The 23,565-nt window shown below is 43.2% G+C and overlaps 1 protein-coding gene across 4 annotated transcripts in view; it reads left to right on the top strand.

The window, feature by feature from the left end:
- The window catches only part of GPR149 (G protein-coupled receptor 149), a 77,938-nt gene that overhangs the window by 24,863 nt on the left and 29,510 nt on the right, over positions 1-23,565 (top strand). For all 4 annotated transcript variants that reach the window (XR_006180858.1, XR_006180857.1, XR_006180855.1 and 1 more), the window contains 2 exons: positions 6,896-7,091; positions 15,421-15,560. The gene's annotated coding sequence lies outside the window, so the exon portion shown is untranslated. The remainder of the gene's footprint in view (positions 1-6,895; positions 7,092-15,420; positions 15,561-23,565) is intronic.

Genomic DNA, 23,565 nt, shown 5'->3' with positions numbered 1-23,565 from the left:
TTATGGCCAAGTTAAAGCACATGCGGAGATTTCCAAACGTTTTATTTGAAACAATTACTGATTTCCATAACAGAGTGTAAAAAAGAAGCCTAAATGTAGATGAGAGACTCTAAGATTCCTCTTCAAACACAACAAACGCACGGGATCACTAAGAAAGCCTGTGTAAGCTCATGAAGTTGATATTAGACAAGAAAAATGCTGACTGAATTGCAGTGGTAAATATCTCATCTTTCTAGAGGTCAGGGATGTTTTAAATGGACGAGTGTTTTGTCCTCCTCATTCATCCCGTTGTTTCTTTGTTGCTGTTTGTGCTAATTTCTTTCTGACATCCTAAGGAAGTATCCATTATTATGGAATATAGGACCTAACAGTGGCCATCATGACAAACAGAGTGCAGGAATATCCAGGTTTCTTCTGAAAGAAAAAGTGTTTAATTCTATTTACTGTTGTGAGGAAAAGTCCTCGCAGTGATGGCGTTCTGCGATCTCCTCAAGCACAGAGGCTGCTCAGCAGGCAGAAGTGTGATGGCCAGCATGATCTGCAGCTGGTGTTCAGCAGTGAGCGTATGGAGGTGAGGTGACTATCAGCAGTTACTGTGCAGTCAGGGAAGAGTTGGGAAAAGCTCTGCTCTGTTCAAGGTGATGTTGAGAGGCAAAATTTTCCAGCTACCCTTAATGTTTACATTCAATCATGTCTTAACTTTGCAGTTTGCAACTGATAGTTTGGTTAGGAAGAATGTTAATGTGACAGCATGTCCTCTTCTGCTGAGGAAAGGGCAATGACTTCAGGCAAACAGCTGTTAAATATTTTGATAGCAGTCAAGTTGGTAGATCTAAGTCTCAGACCTGACTCCATCATAGAGCAAAAACTTGAGGGCAGGCAAGCCAAAAACCATCCATTTTTAGGCAGCGTTTCTTTGCTGTTACGATTTTATGCATAACACTTGTTGTTTGCTGCCTCCAACAACTCCAACATGAAAAAACTGAAGGTTATAAGAGCAAGGATTGTGAGTCCTGTTCCTTCCTGCAATGAACCTGGTGAGTTTGAGTTCATTCTGCTCCCCAGAGGGGTGCCTTTATAATCCACAACCAGGTGTAGGTGTGTGTAACAGCTCTCATTCCCCGTACTTGCCATTCTCATGAGAAGTTCAGCTCAGGCTCAATGTTTACACCTGTAGCATGGAAAACTTCTTAAAAAAAGAGGGGAAGAATACCAGTGAATAGCAGATGTCATACCATGAGTAGAAGAGACTCCATCAATCAAGGATCAGTATGTTGCTAAGGAAAGGTCCAGAAAATTACTTCTCCCATTTTCTCATCCAAAAGAATGAAAACACAGGGAAACAAAAAACATACAGGAAATGTTTTGAACAAATTTCTGATACTTCACAGCCTTTGGTTCAGTCCTCGTGTATGCTTGATTTGCCACAGATCACTGTCTCACCTGAGATCCCAGGAGGAGGCAGTCCTAGAAATTCTGTCAGCTATACCTTGGAGCAGGGGGCACAAGAAGATGGCCTGGGTGTGACTCTGAGACCTGGTTTGAGGCATCTCCAATCTCTAGCGGAGCTCCAGAGGCAGTGAGAAGCTGCTTTCTCTTGCTGGAGCCTTTGGGGAGATCTTTGACATTCTCACGAAGCAGAAGGGAGCCATTAACAAACAGCTTTTTGTATTGCTAAACAACTCCAAATGCCTTCAGAACTTGCACAATACAGACATCTCTGATTTGGCAGAGATGTTTTTTGAGGGATTGTCTTCACATAGTGGTTTTGTTCTGCTCTGTCTGTGCGGTGAGCAGTGTGAATGCCACACCACAAAAGAAAATGCTTTCAGCCAGATTGTCCTCTCACAGCCCTCCAAACCCTCCCAAGCCAACTTGATAGCAGTATCAGGACTGAGGAAAAGTATTTTAACTCTTCAGATCCCTGAAGTTTTTGCACCATTGGTAGAATTAGGGCGACACAGTGTTTCACTGATCTTAGCGCAGAGGGGCCAAGCACCGCAACAAATCTCCCTACTCTTCCAGGCTTACGTGTTGTGATGCAAACATGAGCTAGGTTCCCAGCAGAGCAACACAGCACCATGCTGTGCAGCCATGGACAGGGCTAGTCTGCTGGTCTGATTTGTAAATAAGGCAAAAGAAAGCATGTTTCTTGACACAAGGTACTCGTAACGTAGGGAAGTATGTCACAGTAAGCTTATGTGAAGCAATATAACCTCTTCGAAGAGAGAGGTTGGGTAATCCAGCCTTTCTTTTCATTTCCTTCGATGAGCTGGAATCCAAATTAATTGCTTATTTGTGCGTGTAGAAAACAAGTTGAGTATTTCAACTGAAGTTACTGGAAGGAAGAACATAGGCATTGCATCTTTTGGTTACTTGTCCTTGTTACAGTGAGGTGAAGCCGTGGCTGCTGTTAGGGTTCCTCAGCACCTAAAAAAAGCCTTAGAAGCGATCCCTAATCTTCCCACACCATATTGAATGGTTTTGCTGCAGCCCAGCTTTGTGTGAAGAGGCTTAGAGGAGCTGGGTCAGTTACCACATACCAACCTAGTTTAAGATTTGGTTTTGTGCTTTGGAAATTGAAGTACAGGACTGAGAGTTTGGTGATTTTCTGAGTGTCGTCAGCATGTCAGAGCAGATACTGCGTGCACACTGTGAGTGAGCCCCAGACGGCAGTGACAGACTGAGCTCAGGGACAGCCACAGCTGGAGCCAGGCCTTGGGCTGCAGGTGGCGAAATGAGTGTTGTTGTTCTGGCTTTTGCAATGCATCTCAATTATGTTTGGAGGTCATGGTAGCATCTTGCTGGGCAGGAAAACTACACCCTTTTAAAACATCATTAATAAAGCAGGAGCTGACAGTCTTGCTGCAGTTAAAGTGTGTATTTGTTTTGTTTGTTGTGGTGTGCTGTGATGGAGACGTTTCATTGCTGCCTGTGGAAAAAAATGGTTCACCCTCAGCTTCCTGGACTTCCTGCTGTAACAAAGATGGGGGGGATGTGGATTTAAGCATGTTTTGTGTGTGTGAGAAGGGAAGATGTGACACAGCAGTGTAAGCTTTAGAAAATGAGAATAATTAGGAAGATGTAGTTTAATGTAGTTAACTATGGATGACTAGCCAGTTTCTTTGTGTGTGAGTGTGTCATTATATACTGCTCCCTGTGCTATCTGAGCATAGCAAGTGTTAGAAGAATCTCTGCATAGCAGGTGAGGTTAGACAACCATGTTGTGTTGCTCACTGCTAAACTAAACTAGCAGAAAAGACATTGGGGACAAAACAGAACCTGTTTTTGCATTCCTAAACTCTTTTCAAAATCAGTGAAAGTAAATTTTGTGTTGGACCTGTGAGTTAACCCAGCTGGGATGGACCCTACGAAGCAGACATTGTGACTGCAGTTTATGCAAACATGATCCCATTTTTTGTTTCAGGGTTTGCATGTGAGTAGTATTGAATTAATATGTGAAAGTAGCTCCCTCTAGTGATGAGGAACTGCCATAATTTCCATCCATCTGATGCAAATGCAATTAAATAACAGTGACTTGCACATTATGCTGTTGATTGCGCAGAGGTGCTTACAGCTCATTCAGAGATACACTAACTTGTGTAGGTGGCTTTCACAACCTGGCTTACACAGCTTGCTGAACTGAAGAGCTCACGCTCTTTGTGGTTGATCAGTACTACAGTGCTTATGGAATTGTAAGAATAGCTTAGAATGGAGCTTTAGGTGTATTAATGTTAGCACAGAGGTCTTCAGTGCTTTTTGTACTTCGTGTTTTCTGTTGTTTTTGTGATCTCCTACTTTTAATCCTTCGTACTGCAGAAGTCCCCAGTTTCACTAGTTTGCTCCCTCGGTTTGTTGCTGAGGAGAAGAGTGCCTGTAATTCCCATTTCTCTTTGCCCATGGAGCGCAGAGCCCAGTCTGTACTCTGAGAACTGCAGAACCTTCGAGGACTGTGTGCTGGAAGGTGCTGGGTGCTGTGCTTGGATCCAGCAAAGCAGCCTGATTTTGTAGCAAGCATAACTTCGAGCAGGTGAAGAGCATGGCTGTGATTAACAACAGCAGTCATGGGACAGTACGTGGATCTTTTTTAGGATCTTTTTGACCTTATGCAGAAAATGTAATTATTCTTAAAAGGCCTCGAATGTTGATGTTTAAGGGGCGTTTTTAAGAAACATCTTTGAGGTTTAAAAAGTAATTTACACAGTAGATTTTAACCCTGAGTGTTTCAAGCACTTGTAAGGAATACAGAAGCTCATGTGTGGCTCTTCCAGTTTTTGATACAGGTTTTTTTCTATTCACTTTACATTAAATATTCAACTTTTTCAAATGCACAGATATGTAAATGATGGTGTGATTTCATGGTGAGTGCTTGTGTGCTCTGTCTCAGGTTCACATGACTTCAGTCAGTTGTTCTCTTTATCCAAGCTGTGTCATGTGAAGGGATATTTTTAACTGGAGAGATGAGACTGCGATCAGGATGTCAGGTGATTGGTCAGTTGGAAAAATGCACTTGGAAATTTAATGTGCCCCAATTAGGAATACTTTGGTAATGATTGTTCTCCAAGCTGGTTACTGGCTTTGCCCCCAGCTGTGACTGTAGGGTTTCAGTTAGGAACAAGTTGTCTCTAGTGAAGAAGTGCTTGGAGCCCTTGCCTTTCTGTGGCAGGACTGTGCTATCCAGTGTTACTGTTCCGTCGTGAAAACTGATGCAAACTCTGCTGTCCTCACTGATTGTATGAGAGCACCGGTGAGATTTCTGTTGCCTCTGCCAAAGGGTGACGAAGAGCACAGCCTGGTGCTTTTATCACAGGGTGACTGAGCAGCATCTTTCTGTTCTGTGGGTCGTCTCTGCGCATTTTTCTATGTTCCTGCGGTTTTCCAGTGCATCTCTGCTGCCCAGCTTTCTGCTGAGGTCAGTAAAGTCAGAACTGAGAGGAGGGGTTATTTTGGCAGTGTGAATGTGCAGGTAACAAAGGGAGATGGAAAAACAGAAAAGCAGGTTGGAAAATGAGTCTCTGTGGCAGTACTCCTGGCAGTGAATAAAGGACAAACTGCATAACCTGATGCTGACCAGCTACCAAACTAGGAAAGACATCAGAAATGGCCCAGTGTTCTTCTCCTACCTCAGCCACTGTTGTGAATGTACAAGAGCAGCAGGCCTGCAGAAGAGAGAGCTATGTAATGCCATGACTTGGAGATGAGTGATAGATACTGTCTTCAGTAGCGGACACTTCCATGCTTCTTGCTGTGTGCGTGTGTGAAATTCAGCACAAAGGTGTGAGTTGTCAGAGATGGGAAAATGTATTTGGTGCTTATGATTCAGTGACGTGAGCCTGAAATAAATTTGCTTTTCATCGTGATTTCCTTTTATAAAGGGTTCTTTACAGAGAATCTGGCTTTAGTCACCTGTGGTCCGTTCTGACCGTGCCTGTTTTCCTCGGGAGCAGTGCTGGTATGTGCACACAGCACTTGCTGTCTGCATTCCCAGTGGCACTAGAAGGCCATTTATTGTCCTTGTCACCCTGAGCCATGTTTTCCACCTGGAGTCAGTGCAGATGAATTACAGTACAGTGAGTGGTGTATTTGTTTGAGACTGCTGCTTGTGCTGCTATGGCTGATCTGTTCCATGGTTTTGCACTCTGAACACTGGGGGACACTGCTTGCTTGCCTCTTTGCAGCTGTACTGTTGAACACACACTGCATGTTGTTGCAGTTAAACTCGAGGGCTTGCATTCATGTCTCTTCCTTCAGATGGCCCACAACTTCTAATGCTGTATTCAGAGGATACAAAATTCTGCCAGTAGGGTTTTGTAGTTTATTTTTGTTACTTGAACATATATGTTGAAGACTGAGCTAAGTAACGTTGCAGTGATGCTGGTGAGAAGCTTGCACTTAGCTTCCTATAAGAGATCTGCTGGATTAATAGTTGTACACATAGATGTATATCCAGGTCAGGAATATGAGGCAGTGTCTTGTACTTGTCACTTGTGTGTAGGCAGTGTGCCACCAGAGCTCACACCTTGTGTCTTGTGCACAGCTTTTGACATAACAGAGCAGGAGAGCTTGTGTTCTCAGTTCATAGCATTTTTGGTTTTCAAACCAGACCATTCCATCGAGCTGAGGATTCCCTCAAAGGACCCACAGAACTGATCTGCGCTGTGAAGTGCTGAGTGGGAGAAAATAGAAGACTAGATAGAATAGATACTCTTGAATATCTTTTGCTGTGGTAATGGTATTTAAATTAGTTACCCGATGCTTTGCAACCACTTGTGTCCAAGTTCTCATACCTTTCATGTGTAGATGTGGCTTTGCTTTTCCCCTTAGCTCACTCACACCATTCATGATGCCACGTGTTCTGTAGTATTACTGAACTCTTTGTCCTCGAACCAACACCAAACAAATCAGCAAGGAAGAAGGTTAGATGTGTAGCAGAAATAATAGCAGAAGTTTTACATAATGCCTGATGGCCCTTCCTAAATTGCAGCAGATTGTGGCTTGATTTTACCCGAAAAAGAAAGGACACTGACATATCCCCACATAGTCTGCATGAAGCTGATGTGTGACTGTCAGGAAAGCAGGGATTTTGCCCTGCAAGAAGTGGGCAGTGAATGTCCATCCTCTTACTTGTAAGGTCTGACCAGATGCAAAAAGGCCAAAGCCTGATCACACAGAATGTAATGCTCTTAGTTTATTATATTGTGTTCTGATATATTGATGATGCTTTATTTCTCTTTTCAATTTATTAGTGGAAATTCAATTAGTATGGATGAGATATGAATCTCAATGCCTGCCAGGTGATCTATGGCTGCATTACTCATCGGCCTGTATTGATTTTGGAACTGCTGTGTCTTTTCGTGCATTGTCTGTTAATGCTGATTTTATTGTTTCATTCCAGAATGAAGAAACAGTGGCGTAAATATGACCGATGAAACTTCTGTTGGGGAGCAGCTGTTAACATTCAGCTGATGTAGGAAATTCTACCTTTTGTCTTACTGTCACAAAAGTAATGCCAATTCCACAGCTGTTTGATTCAACCTGCAAAGAAAGAATGCCATCCTGCTAACACAGACTCACATGGTGTGTGTTTTCAGGTAGGAGCTTATAGTCCTGCAGCCTTAAATCCGGCTTAAGTCTTTGCAGCCATGTTTTCCTCAGTGAGAACAACAATTGCCCGTGTTCGGAAGATGGCTTTTGGGTGTGAATGGCTGAATTTTTCCATAATGCTTGGAGCAATTCTGTTTAGAACTCGCTGATGAACTTCTGATGAACTCACTAACTCTTACCTGGTGAAAACTAAGTGGCAGATTGAGGCTGCTAAGCTTAGTTCTCTTTGTAGCATCTGCAAAAAATGTGAAGAGCGGCTTCCTGAGAGAGAGCTGAGATTGTTTGCAGACTGACCTGTCCTCGTGCTGCAGAGCCTCAGCTGCCCAGCACTGTGTGCTCTTCCTGGGCAGTGCGCTCCCAGGCGCAGTCACACTGTGCTCCATGTGCTGAGAGCAGTGAGGGGGGCTTAGGGTGTGAGCTCAGTTGTCATGGCTGTGTGCGGATACATGGGGGCCGAGGGGAGCTCTCAGCGTTTCACCTTCAGTTTCGCACCACGTTTCACTGTTGCATTTGAGGTCTGCTGTGCTCTGCGGCTCCTCTCATACAGCAGGGTCACTGCAGGAGCTTTCAGGACGGCCCCCCGCTGGCAGAATGGTGGCGGTGCAGGCAGTCCTCATAGCAGAATCAAAAAGCACATGCACTAATTTTGTCCCAGCACTGTAAAGCCAAGCCAGTAGTAGTATTTGTTGTAGTATTTTATGGTTTGCTTCCCCCCTTTCCAGCCTCCCCCCACAAACAAACAAAAAAAACTTACACAAACAAAAAAATGGTGAACAAATGAATTTCATTGGAAGAAATTCTTGGTGCTGTTCAGTGGTCGTAGTGGCCAATGCCAGCCAATAACCAGTGCTTTGCAAAGGCAAGTATTAGAAAATCTTGGCCAGCTCTCTTGAGTTGTGCTTTTCTGAATGGTGTTACTGCATGACTAAACAGGAGTGTTTGGGAGCACCTCAAAAGAAACACCCCAGTTTAGGGGTCCCGATACCTCCTTTCCTTTTGGTAAAATAAAAAGCATAAATGTGCTGGGCTCCTCTTCAGAGACATGTTTTCCTGAGATTTTGGTATTTTGCTGTTGAAAGGAATTGTATTGCAAGTAGTTGGAAGCGCTGGAATTCAGGAGTATCTTAGTGAGCTGTTACTGAAAAATAAATGGAACAGTGGGGACAAACTCAAGCAGAAGTAAAAACGTCCCCTTCCCTGTTATGCTTAATGTGTCTGTGTAGATTTAGGGAGAGGCTGCAGTTTGCTGTCACAAAACTTGCAAACAGCAAAGGAGAAGCTGTCCATTTCAATTACGGTGCTCAGTGCTTTTTATCCGTCAGGTAAAGATCATAAGTTTATTTTGGGGTTTTTAAAACACAGTTTTATAAAGGCATTTTGTATTTTTTTCATTCCTCAGTGGACAGTAAATAACTGAAACGTCTTTTTTTTAATTGCTATTAGCATGTAAAGGAAAATTTGATGTTTCTGGCTCAGTTTTTCCTGGGTGTTTTCGTGGCTGTGCAGCAGTATCCTCACAGTGTGCAGATCTTAAGGCAGCTGCTGTCAGGGGAACTGTGAGTTTCCCACTGATGTCAATCCTTTACGCATGCACATAATGCTGACGCATTTGCTTTGATTAAACAGGCAGGAGGGGTCACTGCTCTTCCAGCAGGCAAAGTCTTCTCTTTTAGTCCTGAAGTTGAAGACAGGCGTTCGTTCATTTTTGCTGTAGATGTGTTCTGTGCAGTTCAGTTGTTTCTGTCGTAACTTGTTCAGCAAATTCCAGTTGTCCAGAGCAAACAAGTGCCATTTTCTCTGATTTGGAAGAGAAGCTAGCTTTTATCCTTTCAGATTATTTTATCACCAGTACTAGTTTTTTGTTTCTTGTTTTCCCACTTGAATGTCTTACTACCCTTAAATGTTCTTGTAGTGTTGATATGGACCAGTATTTACAGTCTGTGTGACTGCATTGCAGCTTGTATTTAATAGCTGGCACACACCACAGGGAGTCGCTGCTCTGATCATAAAGTGAAGCTGAAAGAAATTGTACCAGTATTGCAGTAAAAGTTTTCTTTTCTTTTTATATTGACAAACTTGTTTTAAGGTAATCCAAGCTCATTATCAGTAAGCTCAGAAAGTATCTGTATTGATAGGTACATGTTTTAGGCTACACCCAAAATTCTACTGCTCTCCACAATAGGCACAGGCAAGAAAAGGAGAAGTATGGCAGAATCTAAAATCCTGGCTGGGAAATACTTGGAGTAATTGGGTGATGCAGTATTTCTGACCTTCATACTCTACTGTTTCCTTAGCAAAATGACAACAGTTAATTACTGTTGTGGAAAGTTTCTGGTTTTAGAGTTTATTTGCTGTCATTGCAGTTATTGAGTTGAGTCAACCATTCTTGATACATCCGCAGAGAGCCTAAAGTTCAAGTATTCTGCACACTTTCTTGATGAGACATTTTCATGGCATGCAAAATGGAGAATTTCCACGTGTCTTTGGACAGAATCTCTGTGTATTTACATTGTTTGAAAATGTGTCCTTGAAGCTGCTTCATCCTTGCTACTCTGACATTCCACTCACGGGAAGTGCCTGTTAAATCCTCCTGTTATTCAGGCTGTTTTTGTCTGGCTGTAAAGCATTTATTCCATACAAATGAAAATTGTAACCTTCCCTATTCTTGTTATTCTCTTCTAGGAGGATAATTACTGATTCAAGAATGTTGTTAGTTGAGTCCAAGAATGATGTTAAAAGAAAGGCCACTTCACCTGCTTAAAGCTGCGTAGTAATTCCGTTCAAATGATTTGTAGGTGTAGGACCATTAAGAGTGATAAAAATACCCTGTTACCATGGGATTGGCTGTGTGTCAGCCGTGGCTCACCTCTCCCCATGAGACCACTCTCCCCTCATTTCCTGCCTCCTCTTTCCAGAACACAGGACAGCAGGGGTGGTAATGGTGATCTTTGCAGCTGTTGTTGCAGAGTGAGGTGGCTTCCAAGGGCTGTGTGCACAGAAACACGTGCTGCGGTGAGCTTTGGGGTGGTTCGTTTTTCAAAGCTATTGATTTTCGTATTTGTGCCAGAGATTCAGATGTGCCTCTGATCTCTTGAGGGTTAATTTTGCATACATGAAAACAAAAGGTGAACTGGAATGGTATCTCCTAAGATGTAACTTCCCAAGCTGGATACTTTACAGCCCAGTACATTCCAGTCAGAAATGCAAGAAGAGCTGCGTTATTGAGGTGGCACAACCCCAGCCCTGGTTATTTCTTGCTTTTCCTTTTGTTAGAGATACACCATCATCCTCTAAGATCTTAGACCAGCTAATAAACATTCTCAGTATGTTGAGGAATCGCCTTGCTTGGACCGGCCGATGCTTTTGAAGGCTTCATTCCAGCATCCAAATCTCTCACCTCTCACCCAGCACTACAGAAATAATCTTTATCAAAGTATTTGCATAAAGGGCTTTTGGGCTCTTGTCTGTGGGTTGTGTATGCAGTAGTACCTATTGCATGTTCATTTTTTGTGTGCTCACTTCTTACATGCTCACATTTTGCAGAATCTTCATTGATTAAAGAGAGCTCAGGCCCCATCACTGTGATGCTAACACCAGTATCTGTTGGTGCATTCTGTTTTGCAAGGCTGATATGCACGTGGCTGATTCACAGGGATACTGCTGTAATTACTGATTGCTAAGAATGAAGTCTTTCCTAGTGATGGAGCTTGAAGCCCACACTGCAGCCCAACACCTTAGTGTTTGTACAGGACAGTGCAGCTTGATCTTGACCTCTGCGGCCTTGAATTGCTGCATGAGTAGAAGTATTAAATAACAGACGTGGAGTACCAGTTTCATTGTATTATTTTGATATCTGCAATGTATTTAGTATGCAGTGTATATGATGACATAATGATTTCAGTGGAATTTGAGAAAATAAGGTGTGCATGGGCAGCGAGCTGCACCTCGCTCGGGCTCCAGTAGTGCACAGCTCAGCACTGAGATTAGCACTGAGATTGAGTAACCAGTGGGCAGCATGGACTCCAGTGGTAGGACTTGAGCTACTGGCATCCACTACTTTTGTACTTCATTAGATTGTTCTGCCAAAGAAGGGACCGGTCCTGCCACGTGTACTGCTGGACACTGACTCTGTACGGCTGCACTGCAGATCGGATGGAGTGTAGATGCATTTTGCAGTGGTGTAAACCTGAAATAAGTGCAGCAGGTTCTCCATGGCTGTTCTGGGTACGTGCCTGGTGTAGAAACTAGCCCTTTGTTGCTGCTTTGTTCTGGGAAGGCTGCTCAGAGGCTGTTCTCAGAAGGCTGTAGAAGTTACTGAGCCCTTGCTGAAAATTTAATTTACTCCTGAATTCTTTTGAGGCCTTCAGTCTGACTAAAGACCTCAGAATTAGTCCTGACTTGCAGAGTGTCAGCGCTGTGCATGAGCTGCGCTCTCGTTGTGTTCTTTTATTAAAGAATGGGTTTTGTGAAGAACAAAAGCAGTAGTTGGAACAGAGCAGATACCTGTGTGTATTATGCAGTGTTAAATTCTTACTGTGTCCTGCTGCTGTCTGGGCTCAGTGCTAAGCTGATTGCACTGACAGTGTCACCACAGCTGATGGACATGTTCTCCCTGGACACAGTTAGTCCTGCTGCTAGTGCTGCTGAGCCAATCTCTTCAGCTCTCAGCGCTGCCCTGTCCTCCTTGATTTTACTCTGCAGCGGAGAAGATTCGAGAATTAACAAAATGATTCCCTTCTCTTGGCGTCAATGTCTTTGACCCCAGCACCAGCGCTTCCTCATGGCTCATTCTCCGCACTTCTCTGTGCCTACGAGGAGCAGTCAGGCACGGCATGTGCAAGTGGACTTCCAGCATGCTGAGCACATCGTAATTCCCAGATCTTGTCTGTTCTCTTTCTCACATAACGTGTTGCTGAAGAAACAGAAACATGTAATTCAGCCAGGAAAGTTTCAGGATTGGATTTACTTTCTCATCTTTTTAGTTGTGATTTATGTGCCCCAATAAAGAACTGATTTTGCTTTTTCCTTCATTTGTTTTAATCTTTTAATTAAAAGTTATTGCATCATTTCTCACATGGAAGCTGTCATTTCCAAGCAGAGTTCCAGCTAAGCTAGACTGGATGAGATGGGCCAGTAGCAGTCTGCTTGAGTAGATGGCTAAATTACTTCAAAATGCTGTCTGGTCTGAAATTGGTTTGTAAGAAGTCATTTAATGCTGGCTCAGAATTTGGAACAGTGCTTTTCAGATTAAACTCCATGAAACTCAAAAATAATTTCCAGGTTGCCTACCTTTAGAAACAGTGAGTTTCTAAAAATGTTTTGTCTGGGGAAAAAAGAAATGCAAACCTGTTTTTGTAACTGGATTATTTGTACAGTTTATTTGTAAAAGGAACATATTCCTGTTCAAAAGTTTTACAGCCTATCAGTACATTCCTTGCTTTCCCCCCAGCTCTGTACAGAACGCGAGCTGTTCCTTGAGAAAGTGCAGTGCTAGCTCTTCCAGTCTTCTGTTAATTATTTCAGATGCTCTGATGAACTCACATGGAAGGCATTTTGAGCCTAAACATGCTCTTAATGTCCTTGTTCTGCTTCTCCTATGACTTCAGAAGCTGTGGACTTTCACTGTATTGATTTTTATCCTCTGGCATCACATGTTAACATGGTGTCTCAGGGAAGGAAGTGCATGCTGCTGTGACAGTGCTCTCAAGGCAGGTTGTTTGTCTTTTCTACTGACTATATTCACTCTGGCAAATATGCATCTGTTTCCATGCTGTTCGTATGATAGGAAATTTCTAATCTGTGTTTTTGCATTAGGATGAACGTGGCAATAATTTGGTAATGCACAGTCTTTCAGACAAGGGCCATTACCTGGATGGCACTGTTCAAAGTATGGGAACCAAGAGGTTTGTGAGCATAAGTGATGATGAGACAGGCATTCTGGCTAACTTGTCCTGGTCTCCTTATTCAAGGGGAAGATGCCTGCTTGCGTCGTGCTGCTGTGGTTACGGTTTAGCCCTGGCGAGCAGCTAAGCACTGTGCAGTCATTTGCCAACTTCCACCCCCCTGACCGAATGAGAGGAAGAGAATCAGAAGGGCAGAAATAAGGGAAACACTGAAGCTGAGGCAAAGGCAGTTTAGAAAGTAATGATGTAAAGGATGCACAGCACAGTGGCTGACCTTCCGCTGGCTGATGCCCAGGCAGCCCCCAGGCAGCAGGCCCCCCTGCACACCAACTCCCTCGGTTTTATTGCTGAGTGCGATGCCACACAGTGAGTGATGGCCCTTTGGTCAGCAGTGCTGGCTGTCAGCTCCCAGCTCCTTGTGCTGCTTGGCAGCTTGAAAAAGTGAAGGGACCGTAACCCTGGGTAAGCACTGCTCAGCAATGACTAAAAGATACCAAGATAGCAATTACAGAAAATGAACTCTGTCCCAACTGAACAAGTGCACTTGCCATCAGACTTCAGAGCACAGCTGGTTGCTGCAGTGTTTTGGCAGAGTTGTTGTCACGTTTATCAGCTGAGCATTCTGGTTTTATGGCACCGTGCTCTGCTTGTGATGGGCTAGGATTAGGATTTTGGGAAACTACAATATCTTCATCCACTAATAACACTTAATGATTTTATCCTTCCAAGATTTTAAAAAGATTACTTGGCTGTCTTGGCTCCCATCTCTGAGCTGAGTGGCCATCATCCCCCATTGCTCTTCAAGGATTTAACATCTGTAGGCCAGTGCTTCCAATGTGACTTTTGTCCCTCCCAGTGTTTCTTGCTCTGGTGGGTCTCAAAGAAGAGCAAGTGGTAATTCTGCACATAGCTTTGGAATATATTGGCTGTTCTTTTTCCAAGAGTTCCTGATAATGCTATGTAAAATCAGGCAGGAGAATGAAAAAAAACCAAACTTTTCAAGAACATTTTAAGAAGAGAATGCCATAAAACTCGCTGTGCACTGGCTGTCCTTGGTCCAAAATTCTCCTTTCTCAGAACTTTCCTTTAGATAAAAACAATACTTAAAAAGGGAGTTCTGACACTTCCCCCGCCTTGCCTTTCATCCATGTCTTTTTTGTTTGTTGCAGGTTTTGTTTTGTTTGATTTCTCCTGCAGAAGAATGAAGAACATTTTCTTGCTTAGCCTGTGTGTAAATGCATCTCCAGCTATTGGCTTCCAGGCTGGAATAGCGCTCTGTCCACTGCACTGTTTGCTTGTCTCAAGATGGCCGCCAGGCACCTCTGGGGGAGTGCCTGCAAGAGGAGTGATCAGAAAATAGCCGTGGTCTCACAGCAGCACTGCAGTAGCTCACATTTTCCTGTATCTGAGGAGTACTTTGATCTGGTAGACGTGCCCTCGTGACATCAAACAAGCAGGGAAATAAAAAGGAATGCCAAATTCATTATTTCATTAAAAATCCTGTTTCTGTCTCAGCGCTATTTTGCCGGGTCTTCCCCATTATTCCTTAATAACTAGACTGAAATTGCCTAATGTATTTTTAGTGAAAATAACTCACTGTTACTCTCTTGTATGCTCTGCTGTTTTTATTGTATTAGGGATGAGACACAACAGCTTCTGAACTTCTATGGAATTACCAGTTGCTTTTGTGCTGGTAGACTTTATAGAATGCTAAATTTCAGGTGAAATTTAGTGTATCTGAACAACTGATTTTCTTTTTTTGTTCTTTCTTTAAGTGCACAATTGGGAAAAGTGAGACAAACTCACTGATGCACAGAGCTGTTTGTGCTTGGCAGCCAGGCAGACAACACAGCTGCTGTTGGAACACACTTTTTGATTCTCTTTCTTCTGTTCATCATTTGGTCACCACACTCGGTTCCTTGTTGTTGTTTTTCTGAAATTGAGACTTTGCTTGGATTTTGGTTTTGTTTAGTTATCTTGTTTGAGAACATGAATCATCCATTGGATGAGTGATTGTATGACACACTGTCAGTTACTTGCCAAAGGTACATGCAGTTATTAAGTTGCCACAGAGTTTTAATTTTCGGGGTGGAGATTGTAGTTAAGTGCTACTGAGAAAAGAAGTTCAGGTTCTGTGACTCTAACCAAGCAGCATATGTAGTTCATGCACAGAGGAGAGCTGTGGAAGATAAAGAGTGTTACAGGCATAACTGAAGACCTGATACAAATGTGCAGCAAGCCAGTCTTTCAGAACAAGATGCTGCCAAACAGTGTGTGTGATAAAGACCACTGTCTGAGGCATTCTCCTGGTGTAAATCATTTTACTGTAACGTCTGGCTCTCGGTTACGTAACCGAGCTTTTTTCCTTAGCAGCTAGGAATGCTGGAAATGACTTTTTTTTTCCTTTTAATAGGTAATTAGATTGGAGGACAGCCAGCATGGCCTGCCATCTGGACATCATCAGACAATTGCAACTGCAGCATCTTGCTCCTGTGAGTGAACACCCAAGCAGCACGTGGCTGCAGACTGCAGGGGATGGCTGTGCAGGTCCAGGTACGTTCAGGGCTGTGGTGATCTCAAGATTTTTGTGGAATCCCTGTACTCCTAACACTGATACTCACAGGCAAGTTAAGTTGTCCATTTCACTGAGCACTCCCTATATCTGACCACAGCTATAGGTGAAAGATGCAGATGTTCACAAGGGATTCCATGTATCCCTTGGTGGTGGTGAATAATTTTCTACAGATGACAGCAAGGCTTCAGAGACTTGTGGTAAATGGTACTTGGTGTGCAAGGAGGAGCCCAGAGCCTGAGGTCTCAAGAAAGGTTGTAGATTAATATGTGGGACATCTTTTTGTTCTTTGGGGCCCAGGTCTCATCCTTGTTGCTGTACACTTAGCATGCATAGTCAGACATAAAGTAATTCTTAATACAGCAGCTCTGAACGCTTTATTTTGAACTTGCTGTATATTTTGTATTCAGGTGCAGGCAGCACATTCCAGGAAAAATAATTGGATCCTTGAAAATGGGAGTATGTAAGAAGTACAAACTGAATGCATTTACTTTTGGCAGAAATTCTGGACAGTGAAGTACTTGATCCAAGGGAGTAAGAAGGCTATTATCATCCATTATCTTTCTGTGCTTAAAGCCACATTTTCCTGAGTGCTTTTCCCCTTTGTGAGTGCTGATACTTTCAGCATAAGGAAGGATCTGAGGTTCCCTTACAGTGATTATACTGCATCACCTCATGTTCTCGAATGTAGGATGCACTACCAATCACTCATGGACAGTGACTTTCATCAGGCAAAGCAATTTGAAGATCAGAGGTTGCTAGGAATAAACAAAGAGTTTATAATGAACAGGAAAATGAATTCATTAAAAGAAAGTGCTGCATGTTAAGAGTTCAGGAAGATTAGGGGTACAAGATAATTGCAGATGACCGGTGGAGCTGGATCTGGCAGAGGAGATTTAAAAAATACTGCAAAAGGCCTTAGTCATGTGAACGGGTAATTTTACAAGAAGTGTCTGATTTGCATTTAACTTTCCACATGGGTGAAATTTTTGCTAAAGTCAGGATAGCAAATTACCATACTGCATATGAAATTGTAGTTCCTCCTAGTGAATGCTGACAAGGTACTGTCACTTGTCGTGCAAAGCAGTGAGGAGTCAGAGCTGCTCCAACAGAACTCTGTCTGGTTGTAACATATTTTTCTTTAGTGCCACATTTGTGTGTAGTTCAGAATTTAGGGAAATCAGCATTACAAACAGTCTCAATTTGGTTTAAAAAGCATTGTTTGGTAACGTGTTCCTACCATGGCTTTATTAGTCTGTGCATATTTAAGTGGGATTAAATGTATGATTACTTTCTGATTTTATGTTGGAATATTTTTGTGACTTTGACTTTCCTAGCACAACAAATGCAGGGTGCTGGTACTGGAAATGAATTGATTATAATTTTTGTTTCATATAAAGATATGCATATGTGTCACAAAAGACTTCTGGTCTCACCATTTCTACTAAATGGATTTGAATGAAGGAGTAATTTACCAGGAACATGAATATGACAAATCACTTCCTGAGCAAATGTCCAAATTACTGCCTTTCAGAACGCAGGGTATTTGCTAAATTCATAATGGACAGATTCCCTGCTGCTGATGTACACTGTACTAGAAATAAGGAATAAATTGCCAGTGGAAATTTGCTTTATACACCACAGTGATCTTGATACGTATCCCTACCTGCAGCTCCTCACTGCGTACTTAGCTGGCATACCAAATGGCATCTTAGAGCAGGCTGATCCTGGCTGCCAGTAGTGTTTTTCTTTTTCCTCCTCATCACACCTGTCATCTCCTCCATTTGCATGTTAGCCCACTGCCTGTGTTATTTAATCACGGTTATTGAAATGAGGAATGAGGTTCTGCAGGGGTGCTGTTTGTAAATACCGCCTGAGAGCATGGGGAATGCGTGTCTTTGCTCTGAATTGTGGAAGCAGTTCGGTCCATAGTGAATGCCAAGCACCACAAGTTTAGAAGGGAGAACAAGGACTGAATCTGCGTTTTGCTGGAGATGAGCCGCTGTGTAGTGCAACAGGCGCTCAGACCACATTATCCTTGTAGATGTGTGACTAACAGAGGAGCTTTGGGACTTGGCAGAGCTAATTATGCTGAGAACTCGGTGTCCGCACGTGGATTCCTGCCAGCGGAAAGGAACGGCTGCACGCTCAGCAGGTGGCCCTGAGAGAGCCCTGAGCTCAGCAGGGCTGGTGCTGCCTCACAGCTGTGCTGGGCACCTTGTGCCGAGAGACTGTGGGCAGCTTTGCTGTTATTCATGCAGTCTATTTGCATTTGGGAGTATTAAAAGCTGGTGTGATTCCTTCACCAGCACATCTTGCAGTTGCCTGTGTGCTCTCATTTCAGCTAGGCTGCCTCTTCTGCCTCTTCCCTACCTGTTGTGCTTCTTTGCAGGACTGATACAGAAGTGATGTATCACACAGGCCTAGTGATGGTAACATTACAATTACTTTGTACACAGGTGTATTTTTAATGTGCTGGATGGCAAACGGCAAACTTTCCAAGTGCAGGTTTTCTGAGAGAAGCCTTCTTAGTCCATAAAGCACTCATTGTTTAATTCAGATTCTTGCATCTTTCTCTTACCTCGCAGAGTTGGGATTGTTAGGATGCAGGCTAATTACTAATGAAAGGAATTTGATCAATACAGCTGGTATAACTTGAGAGACTGTTCTTGTGATGCTGTGTGTTGGAGCAGAGGGTGGCTTATTCACAGGCCCTGAGCTGCAACAAAACATCCTGCTAACCTACAGCTTTGTCTGGTCAAGGAGCTGATTCCTCAGTGCTTGTGTGATGTGCTAAGATGCCATGTTTAAGCAGAAGCATTTGTACCCTTACAGTTACTCACTGTTACCCATGGAGCCTGCAGAGCAGAAGCATGCAGACACAAGAAGACATGGCTGGCTGTGCCCCACGGTGTGTGTGTGTGCATGTCTGCAGGGGGGTTTGCAGGGATATGGAGCCATTTCATGGTTGTGTACAAATACTTCAGAGCAGTTTATTCAAAATCAGATCTGATGGAAGTACTGATGAGATCCCTGGGACTTTTTATTGAAAATTCATATTTTAGAAATGATTGATATTCATCATTAGAGTTTTCTTAAATGGGAGACAAATGGACATTTAGGATTCATACTGCATCCGTAATTGGATTTGACGATGATAAAATACATACTGCCATCACAGTGACCCTCACTGACTCCTTAATTTAAAGCTGGCAGTACGTAAAGGCCGTAACAGCTCTGAAGGGTCTGGGAGAACAAAAAGGGCTCATAATTATCTCACAGAAAAGTGGTGAAATGAAAACACACAGTTCATGCTCGTGAATTTTCAGTATGCAGAATGGAAGTACCGGCTGCCGCTGGATTCTTGAGGGCATGTGTTCATGCTTTCATTGCTTGTGCCATCAGAACTACTGCGCTACTCCATTTTAATCATGTAGAGGCAGCAGTCATGTTACTTTGTGTGCACAGCTAGAGAGGTGTTTTAGAAGCCAAGTCCCAGTGAAGCCAACTTTAAAGTAATCGTCAGCTGAGGTTTTCTATTCTTGAGTGTGCATGATGGAGCAGTTAATGGGAAAGCAGATTTCTTACAGTATTTTTAACGAGTGCAATAACTGGCTTTGCACTCAATTAAAGCTGTGGAGAGCCTTCTATACAATCAGGTAGCTGAAAAAGCCATTGGCCTCACTGCCAAGCACAAGTGTGTGGTGCCTTCAGGCTGCCTTCAGGCTGTAGGGGCATGAGTGCAGTCAGCTTGTTGCTGCTCCTTTGGGATGGCTGTATTCATGTGAGAAAGGCCCAAGGGGATCTCACTGCTGTGCAGGAGTGCTCTCAGGGGCAGTGAAGCAGCAGCACCCTGGTGCTCCTCACTGCTCAGGGGCAGGACGATGGCATTGGGCACGGCTCTGTCAGCGTGCTCTGCTCTGTGCTGACTTGGGACTGGCAGATGTTTTCTGGTGAAGAGTGAGGTGGTAATTGGTTTGGACAGACTGTTCTGAAAAGACTTGTTTCTGTTGAGCAGGGCAGTGTTGGCTGCCCATGTTCCTTGTGCTCCCTGCAGAAGGATGGAGCTGCTCAGTGCGCAGTACCAAGCTGCTGTCTAAAGATTTCTGTTTAAGGCGGAGGAATGAAGGGAAGCTGGACAGAACGTCACAGAAATACAGACTTAAATGTTGTTTCCCCAAAATACACGTGGTGTCATGACTTGTGTAGTAGAGAATGGACTATTAGGGGCTTTAAGGCAAGCGATAACTTCAGCCCTAAAAGACTTGTGGCCTTGAGGCACTGATATATGCTGCCTTAAAATCATAAGAGAACTGCTTCAGAAAGCAGCTGGGTTTGAGAACACAATGCACCAAATAAGCTTTACTTTTTTTAGGCTGTGAGCGAAAGGCACTCACAAATCTCCCATAGAAGTAAATGCAAGGGAAAAAGTGCTTTTTTTGCAGACAAACATGCAGCTCATCAGACAGTCTCTGCACTGCTCCTTGTCTCCATTTTGCGCATTCTTCATCTCTCCTGCTTGGCTTCGTGCTCTCTGTGTCTGTTTGCTCCTGTTTGGCTCCCAGGCCTCATCTAGGCTTCTGGAGATACTGCTGCCAGAAACAGCCGTCGCCTGGGGCTTTGAGGTAGCAGTTCTCTGGTTTCTCTCTCCAGTTAATAACTGTAAGCTGAAGAAAGTTTCTTATTTACATTTGTTTTCACACACATAGCACTGAAGTTAAATATATAGAATCTTATGCTCCTTTTTTTTTAAAGCAAGACTATAAGCATACAAATCAGGCTGTTGTTTGAAGCTCAGTAAACATAAAGGAAGCAGCATTTTAATAAAAATGAAGAAGTGCAACCTAATCACATTTCAGCACATGTATATTTCATAAGTACATTTTCTGCAAAGCAAATACAGTATGAGATTGCTGTTACACATTTTCTCATCTCCTTAGCTTTTTCATCCCAAAGTAGACTGCCACTGCATAAACTAATGATAATGTGATCCATATTTTCTAATTTATGTGGAAAGCAGGCTAGTAATACAAAGCATTTTACATCTTTGGTATTCTTGTCCCTTGCCATTTTTCAACAACTAGGCTGATTCTCTTCTGTTCAGTTTAATTTTGTGCATTTGACTTTGTACCTTTAGTTACTAAAAGTGCCTATTTCTGAGGATTCAGTGAGATAGCATGATGTGACAGCTGCAAGGCGTTTTACCCCCCGTTACACAGGATAGTTGGGTAATGAAGATGTGGGCTCTGTCCCTTGAGCTGCACGGTGGCTGCGTGCGTTGGGCACAACGTTGACCTAAAGCTGACATTTGAAACAGAGCAATGAGAAATTGTCTTGAAAAAGGCAGAAAAGGGACAACTATCAGAGATGTTCTAAAAATTCTGGAAGGGCCCAGCTACTAAATGAATTGAAATGGGGATACGGCGAGTCCTGCCTCCCGTGGATGCATGAGTGGGTGCAGACAGACCACAGCAGCAGCACTGCACAGCTTCTGATGTTCTAATGCTCCCTGTGTCCTAAGAGGAGTTGGGAACAGGCTGTAATGCTCACGTGAAGGTGTCTGTGAGAAAACCTCCCGTTTCCTCATTTGTTTGTTTGAGACAGACGTGGCTTGGGGGATTCTACTTCCAGGTCAGCTCCTGCAGGCAAAGAGCAGCCACCTGAGCAGCACGAGGCAGTGCGTGTCCTTGCAGCAGCCCCCCTCACATCTCTGCTGTTTGTCTGCTCTTTGCAACAGAATCTCAGCCATCAGCATTTGTTTCTGCCTGAAATCTTCTTTAGAAATCTGCTGTGAGTGTGTGCTTATTTTAGTGTTTAAAACAAGAGAAATAAAATATTTTTTTCTGTTTTTTACACATGAGGTAAGGGTCTGCTCAAACCTTTCAAGAAGCCCACGTGAGACCGTGAGACCTATGGAAGAAACTTGCTTGAGGGCTAGTGCTTGCTAGTTAATGGCTTCTGCTCTCCTCTTCTGGTGCTCTCCTCACAGGGTTCTTGTTGTCTTTGTTCTAGGAGTGGATTTGTTGGAAACTTTTTTTACAGACTCCTACTTTGTACAGACTTTGTTTACCTGTGGGCAAGATACTGTTTTCTTACACTGAGACATCACGGCATTGCTGCGTGAAGAAGGAACTTTCAGACGTAGGGAATGATGGACTGCTGAAAGGTACCTGCTCACAGAGCAACATGCCAAGAATCTGAAATGTATTTCTGTATGAAATGCTCATCTTTGAAAGCAGGCACTCACTGGGGTTTTTCATCTTGCACGGTCTGTTCGGAGCCCTCAGCCCTGGTTCTGGCTTCAGCACGGATGGGTCATTGCAGTTGTTTTCTCTCATCTGCACTCAGGTAGTTTTCCTTGAAAGATTCTTCTTCCTGCTGTCACCCACGTGCTGACAGATACTTTCCATTTTTGGATGGTTGAAAAATATTTTCCATTTGATAACAATTGGAAAGCTCTAAATTGCAGGTGGTGCTTTTGTTGCTGTTTTGCATTCCTTTGATTTTTTAATGATATCCTATTTACTGTGATTAAGGAGGATTTCCTCCTCGTTAATTTGCCTTTCTCACCAAAGAGATTTCTGACTGATGCAGAGGAGTACACGTGTGCAGCACGGTGCTGCCTGAGGCTGGGAGCTGTGCAGGGCTCCAGCCTGTGCCAGCAGGAACGTGAATTTAGGAACAGCATGCAGGTCTTGTGGCTCCCTGCATTACGCAGCAGGACTCTGCTTATTTCTGGGTTTTTATGGACAACTCCTGTGATGATTTTGTTTCAAGCTCCATATTTAAGCACTGTGATTATGTAAGACCATCTGTTGAAATGTATTGAGTTTAGCTAGTGAGGCGTTCGTGTCCCTTTGCCAGTGTGGTGTCATAATAACCCACTGAATCAGGGAAGTGTCTGAGTGAGCTTAAAATTTGCAGGTCTAAGTTTCTCCAATAAGCTTGAATTTTTCTGGTCTTATCCTCTTAAGTAAATGCTGCTTTTATGAAGCCTGAGTATCTTGAATGTTTTTCATCTTTATCCGTGTTAGGAACTCATGTTTCCTAATGTCAGTCGAGTGCCTTTTCTTCCACTTCATGCGAGCAGGTGTAAGGATTAGGAAAAGTTATTTCCATTTTGTGGCATGGTTAATTTTTAATAGGATTGTGTGGTTTAATGTTACCACTAAAAGAGAGCTGTATTTCTTCTCCCTACTGCATATATTCGAAAGGTGGACTCAGCTCTGCAATCTGTGCTGACGTGAGTAATCTTGTTTAGTTTTTTGTGAACTCCTGGTTCACGGGGTGACAACGTGATTCCTGAATCCAAACTTGCAGAGTAAGGCTATCCCAATTTCTTTGTGTAGAACTGTATGTGGTGCGTGATGTTGGGTTGTAGTTCTGTGACATTTTGTTGTAGCTGGAGAGTAATGTTGCTGGCCGCTGGCAGAAGGCACTGCGGGGTGTCTTGGTGCAGATGAGCGTGTTGAAATTAGAGTGAGGTTGTTCAGGGTCATGAAGTACAGGTTGTGGCGAAGTGGAACATGGGAAGCAGGAAGAGAGAAGAGAAAGAATGTAGGACAGAGGCAGAGGAAAAATGTGACATAAGAAAAAGAAAAGGCAAGGAGGTAGTAGGAAGCAAAGATTTCAAGAAAAGAAAAATAGGCAATTAGGTGTGTGGGAGAATGAAATGGAGGAGTGAGATCAGAAGTGAGCAATGGAAAATCCGTGAGAAAACCTCTGTATCGCAATGAAAGTAAAAGAGTAGAACGAAGGTCTGTTGGTAGAATTGAGAACAGGATTTTTTCCTTCTTTTTGTTTCCTTTTCTGTTTCATTCTAAAGCTTCCTTTTGCTATAATGTGATGTCTTCTGTTCCTTTTCCTTCTATCTCTCTTACATTTTGTTTTCTAAGAACATCAGAGCCGTGTTTGATCATGACATACAGCTGACTGCAGCTTTTTCACTGCACAGTTGAGCTGGAAAGCAGCTGATTTGAAATCTGC

This window comes from Lagopus leucura, unplaced genomic scaffold (genome assembly GCF_019238085.1).
Source record: "Lagopus leucura isolate 7727_CA_CO unplaced genomic scaffold, USGS_WTPT01 Super-Scaffold_100029, whole genome shotgun sequence".
Taxonomy (NCBI): Eukaryota; Metazoa; Chordata; class Aves; order Galliformes; family Phasianidae; genus Lagopus; species Lagopus leucura.
This window is presented reverse-complemented; position numbering and strand designations above follow the sequence as displayed.